Raw genomic sequence first — 6,686 nt, forward strand, 5'->3', positions numbered from 1 at the left:
TGTTCTATTGATTTGGATAATCAATTGTAGTATTTTCAGGATTATCTTCTATTCCATGCTTTAAGTGTGCTAATATTTTTTTGCCACGGTTGAGCTTGAGCATCATTCCCATTAGTTTCTCTCATTCTGGATTTAAGTTTCAAGGGTATTTGCTTAGTTAGTATAAACATTTGTACCTTTTAATCATACTGGTAGTGGTTTTGCACCTTCCTTCTTTTATTTGTGTTTAGCAGTATTCATATTTCCAGTGCAAAAAAGTCTGTTTGTGTTTACACCATTCATATTAAGTATGGGTAGATGTATTGCCTGCAAAACAAACTTCAGGGCATCATAAGATTTTTTTTTCTTTGCACTTTCAGTCATACCAATGAAGAAGCTTCACAGTAGAGGTCATTTCAGCTTAAGTTAATTACATGTTTATATACCATATATTTATAAAGTGAAATATAGTTAGCCTCTAACAACCTTATGAGCATCATCAAAAGGAGTACCTGCCAGAAGTAACTGCTTAGATTTTTGCAGATACACCATCTTTATGCTCCCATATTTATTGAATTTGTCAGACTTCTGAACTTATGGCCAATATGTTTTAGACTTCTCTGACTGCTTCTTATGGTTACCCAGTAGCTGGCATTGTGGTGGGTTAGAGATGCCCGGGATAACTCAATTTGTCTCTTAGAGTAGACATACTTCTTGTACAAAGAGGAATGATGGGTGAGTAAAGCAGAAGCCATATTATTACCATATGAAGGTGGTGTGAATCCAGTAGCTATGCTACTAAACAGAGTACCAGGAATGGTCTTTGCGATCTTGATTGTCCAGGCTTTTCCCCATTTATTTGATTTATGTGCCTGTATCCGGGTGCTTCTCCAGAGACAACCAGACACCTCCTGGTAGGAGTGTGGTACCTGGCTACCTACTCTGGTCCTCAAGTCTGGCTCCCTTTTTCTTTCTTTCTTTCCTGCCATGTGTTGGTGTTAATTGAGATATTTTTTGGGAGGCTGTCTGTAAGGAACCTTAGCTTAGGCAGTAGGTGCCTTGTCTCCCTACCCTGTCTCCAGCTTAGAGTCTGATGGGGTTGTGCAGAGCTTTCCTCCCTCTCTTTCTCCTGCCTCATGTTCTGCCAGTGGGTGGATGCCCAGCCCTGCTGAGCTTCTGTTTTAGTCTTTGTCCAGGCTCTGACTACTCTGAGATCTGGGCCTCCTTACAGGTCTTATCCCATAAAACCATCAAGGTAAGCCTGGAAAAAAAGACAGAAAAAAAAAAATCTCTGTGCACTGGGCCCAGCGTCCTTGCCTCCCCTCACAACCATTCTGGTCCACCAGGAGTTATTACTGTCATGAGCAATAAAAAAGGAAAAAAAGAAAACCAAGCAGGTTTGCACTGGGCTGTCACGACAGTCCATGGTCCTTGGGGCACCCTACTTCTCCAGGCCCCTCTGTTGTCACTACAACCAGTTCTTAGTCCGTTTGGGCATACTCAGCTACCAGGGGAGCCTCCCTGAAAGAGCACCAAAGCAGAGGGAGGCTGAGAGACCTTTGGTGCTCCTCCAGGGATGAAACCACCATTCAAGTTTGGTATTTTCTTCCCAGGGCATTTCAAGATGTGCGCGCACGCGCACACACACACACACCTCCACCCCAGCCCCCCACCCCCAAAAAAGTAAAAAAACAGAAAAGAAAAAAAAGAGGATTCTCAATAATTTCCACACACTTGATCCTTCATTCCAACTCAATGGAAGCTCCTCTTTTGGACATTAGCCTTCCTGGCCAGAGGGGTTTCCACCCTTGCCTCCCTGCAGAGTTCTGTTTCCCTCTGCTGCTGATCTGGCTTCAGGAGAGTTAATATCTCATTCAGCCATGCCCACCTGGTCAGCTGACTAGGCTTCCCATTCCCTGAGTGCGTGTGTGCTCAATCTCTTGCTTTCCTCTCCCTGCTGTGTCCTGCAGCCAAATGACTGAAAGCTGAACTTTGCAAGTGTGAGCCCCTGGCCCAGGGCTTGGCCCCATTCTTTCTCTGGATCCTTGCTCTCCCTCTCTACTGACAGCTTGCTTGCCGCTCCCTCCTGTCCAGCTAGGGCCTCCCCATCTATGCTGGCTGGGTCCCTCCTTACAGCAGGTAATCATTCACTTTTCTTGGCTACAAAGGTTATGGCCTTAAAGGGGCCCTACCCTCTCCTCCATAACAGGGCCACTGAGCAAAAAAATGTTGATTTGTATTCAAGTCACACTACACAGAAAATTTAGACATATGAAATCATAAAACCCCCTACAATATTTTGTTTTGCTACAGTAAATCTTGCAAATTAATCATATAGCCAACTTCACTTTGCATTCACAGAATCTGAGAACTATCTATTTCTTCCTGTGGAGTGACTGTTCTAGAGAGGTCAGGCTTTGAATGGTCTGTATTCAGCATATTTTTGGTCCTATTATGTAAGTTTCAGTTACATCAGATACGGTAATGTAGGAAATGAAATGTAGATTAAGATTTCAGAGCTGTTTTATCATCAATCTAACCTACATAATTTGAATTTGTATTGTAAGGCTTGTATCAGGAAAATGATATTAGAATATGCATGATAAGAGAGGAAGAATTTTCATGGCAAAGGAAGAATTTACAATCCTGGAGCTAGAGAGATGTCTATGATCATTCTATGATTGTTTTAAGAGTGATTTAGTGATGTAGGTTCCACAAACTCACTGAAAATGTGTACTTTAATAATAAAGTCATCAACTCCTTCAATTTCATCGTGTTGGCAGTAGAGGAAAAAAAACAAAACATAAACTGCCAAGCATTATGAAAGGAACTGTATTGGGATCTCCTGTTTATAACATAAGTCTGCTGCTCTGGAGATATTTTAAGGGCATGTTACACAGTAATTTTGGGCAGCTCCTGGAGCTCTTAATACCTGGATTATCCATACATTAACACCTGAAACTAGTTTTAAACATTTATTATCTGGCTCTGCCCTCCCCTGTCCTTCAAAGCACCCTGGATAACTGCTCACATCTCACCCCTATCCCCTGCTTACTCATGGATGTGCATGCTGCCTGTCCTCAGGGAGCAGGCAAGGAAGGGTTAACTTGCCTACTTAGCTGCTGCTGCCTCTGCTGTCTCTGGGCTGGGCTGGGCTTAGCCCAGAGAAAAGCAGCAGCCTGGAAGCAGTGGCCCCAGACAGTAGGCAGGCAAGTAAGTTAACCCTTCCCTGCTTGTTCCCCTAGGATAGACAGTGTGGGGAGCCATAAGTGAATAGGTAGGAAACCCGAGGGGCAGGGGGGAAGTGGGAGAGCCCTGGGGGGGGTGGGGCATGGGGGAAGCCCTACTAGTCCAAAGCGTGGCTGCTTCAAACACAAGCTAGCACTAAAACCGATCTACATTTGTGAGGCTCACAGTGTCAGGTATAACAAGGCCCTTAGGTTATATCTGGATTTTATGTAACATTTTATGGAACCAGTAGGGGTAGCTAAAAACCTGGCTGTAGCCATGTAAGAGGCAAGGATTTTGGGGGTGGTAATATCTTTTATTCAACCAACTGCATGGTTGGGATAAAGTTAGACAAACTATGAAAGAATGCCTTTCAAAAGTTATTCTAAATTTATCCCAACCATGTAGTTGGTCAAATAAAGCATGATACCCCCCCAAAATTCCTTGACTCTTGCATATTTCCTGGACCGTCATGGCTACAGCATCACTATAACACTATTGCAACTTTTCCATAAAATTTAGGCCACAGGTTGTAGTACATATGTCCAGTAGTTTACCTAAAGTGGGATGATCAGGGCAACAGCCCTGAGTACCAACTTTTAGGAAGGGAGAGGGGTAGGAGGGAGGCAAAAAAAAAAATATGTGCTACTGCAGCCATACAGCTGTACTGGAGGCATCAGCAGCCAGAAGTCATTGCTTCTCCCAAGCTTTGTCACTGCCTCAGGTGCCTAACTCCTGTTATGCCTTTTACCATTTATGTTAAAAATTAGCACAAAAGTCAAATTAGCACAACGTTCTTAAATAGCGGTAATCATTTCTGTATTTTGGCCTCTTTGTTCTATTACTTTTTAATCTCATGGGAAGTTTTTAATATACTTCTACCTTGTTTTTTTCCGGATCACCACTTTTGGCATTTTTATTAGTAAAGTTAGTCTGAGAAATAAAAGCAACTCAAACCAGTGGGTCTCAAAAGGAAGCATATAAAAATTCACACATTTTTTAAAGCTTCCTGTATATTAGGTTAAGGGGAATCTTGTTATTTTAAGTCAGGCCCAGTTTTACTCTTTATGAGACCCTGCGTTGTTAGAAGCAATATCTTTACTCAGCTGTTTTTTAACTACCTTACGTCAACATTAGAAGTAACTCATGTTTTTATGGATATTCCTAGTAACATGAATATGTCAGTTTAGCATCAAATTTCATCAAGGCTGATGGGACTAAACCAAGAAAAGAAAGGAAGGCTCTTGCCTTCAAGAGCAAACTGGATGCTCATCTTGCTGGGATCCTATGAACCTGGCTGACTTCCTGCCCTTTGGGCAGGGGGCTGGACTCGATGATCTTCCGAGGTCCCTTCCAGCCCTAATGTCTATGAAATCTATGAAATCTATGGAAGTGTATAGCTTAGTTTTGGTGTATCTAAACCTTTCCACTTGTGTTCAAAGTCTTGTCTATATGTGCTGCGTAATCTAAGTATAAATGAAAGATATGGGTCTACCAAGCTTTCTTTAGAACTTCCTTAAATTTGTGGATTTATGTCTTATTCTGAATGTTATTTTAACGTGTGTCCTGCATTCACTTTTTTACAGTAGTGCTTCTGTCAAAATCAGAGCATATTCATTGGGAATATAAATATAAATATAGCTAACAATAGAATAAGTATCTGAATACTTTATTACATTTTTCAAAATAATTAAACATTTAATTATTCTTACAGTATTTGCCTCCATTGTAATACCCTTTTACAGTCAATAAAGCAAAAACACAGGAGAAAATAATGTTACTCCTTTTATAGAAATATTAACACCATAGTACCAAGGAAGCATTTTCCAATAATGCATCTAAAAAGTAATGGTAAAAAAACTTCAGTGTGACATGAGACCATGCTACCATTTAAGGAGGAAAAAAGTTTTTGTAAGTTTGTGAACAAAATGATCTTTGTAACACCCTGCCTTTCTTTTCCATCTGACTTCCAAGCAAATCTTGCATCGTGAACAAGAAATATTGTTATCAACTACCTGAGCTTCAGAGTACACTGGAATCATTACATATTTATTTATCTTTACATTATTGTTTATCTTATTATCATCCATCTGCCCTGAGTGCACTCAGTATGCTGATGATATCTCCATCACTTATCCTTTTCTCCTTTACTCTCATGTGTTTCTCATCAGATATGGCTGGAATTTGCCCAACAAACTTAGCAAAATCAAATTACTCTTATGGAAATATTCCAGTCTATCATCCAAAAAGCACATATGCCTACCTTTCTTAAGATTAAACTATTCCTTGGTTTCACACCTCATGTGCAAATACTTCTAGGGGTTACAGTAGACAATAAACTGAATATAAGGCAACAGTGAGTGCATCTACATGTGCCCCTATGGTCCCATTGTTACTGCACTGTCATTTAGTACTTCCAAGAGGTACTTCCTCTTGGAAGTACTAAATGATAGCTCAGTAACAGTCCATGCTGTGCCGTCCATGTGGTGGACAGTTATTTTTAGTTGCTACATCTCCATAGTGACACACTATACCAAGGGAGCACATTGCTGTGGTGACATAGCTGCAGCATCATGGTTTTTGCCTGCCAATGTTACATTGCCATGGCACATTTCTATGGCCACATAGTATCACATGCAGATGCACCCAGTGTACTCATGTTGCAAAAAAAAAGCAAACAAAACCCAATAGCATACTGGGTTGCATTAACAGGAGTGTCATTTGTAAATAAAGGGAAGATTCTTCTGCTCTGCTCAACATTGGTGAGGCCTCACCTGGAGTCCTGTGCCCAGTTTTGGGCCCCATACTTTAAGTAGGATGTGTAAAGTTTTGAAAGAGTCCAGCGCCTGGGCAGAAAAACTTATGAAGAAAGGCGGAAAGAACTAGAATTGTTTAGTCTGCAGAAGAGATGACTGAGGGTGGGTTTGATAATGGTCTTCAAATGCTGAAGAGAGATTATGGAGCGTCTGGTGATGAGTTTTTTCTCTGTGACCATAGGGGTCAGGATGAGGAAAAATGGTTTCAAACTTCAGATGGAAAAACTGAGGTTGGAAATTAGGAGGAACATTCTATGAGCAGAGTCAAGCATTTGAAGAGGCTATCTAGAGAAACTATGAAATTGCCTTTTTGGAAGTTTTGAAAGGTAGGTTAAACAGACACTTGACTGGGGTCCCTTCTAGCCCTACTTTCTTATGATACTTCTAAGTGAATTCATCCTGAAAAATGCAGTTTACTACTCTTTGTTCTTTAAACTTCACTTCAATCTTCCTTCTATAAATTTCAAACTACACAGTGGGTACGTCTGCACACACCTCCTACGGCATCATTGTACTTCCTACTAAATGACAGCACAGTAACAGCCATTACTGCACCATGCTGGTGGTGCACAGTTATTTTTAGCCAGTATGTTTTAGCGCATCACTACAGCAACGTAGCTGTGGCATCATGGTTTTTGCCTGCCAATGCTACGTCGCTGTAGT

This window comes from Alligator sinensis, unplaced genomic scaffold, assembly GCF_000455745.1.
Source record: "Alligator sinensis unplaced genomic scaffold, ASM45574v1 scaffold67_1, whole genome shotgun sequence".
NCBI lineage: Eukaryota > Metazoa > Chordata > Crocodylia > Alligatoridae > Alligator > Alligator sinensis.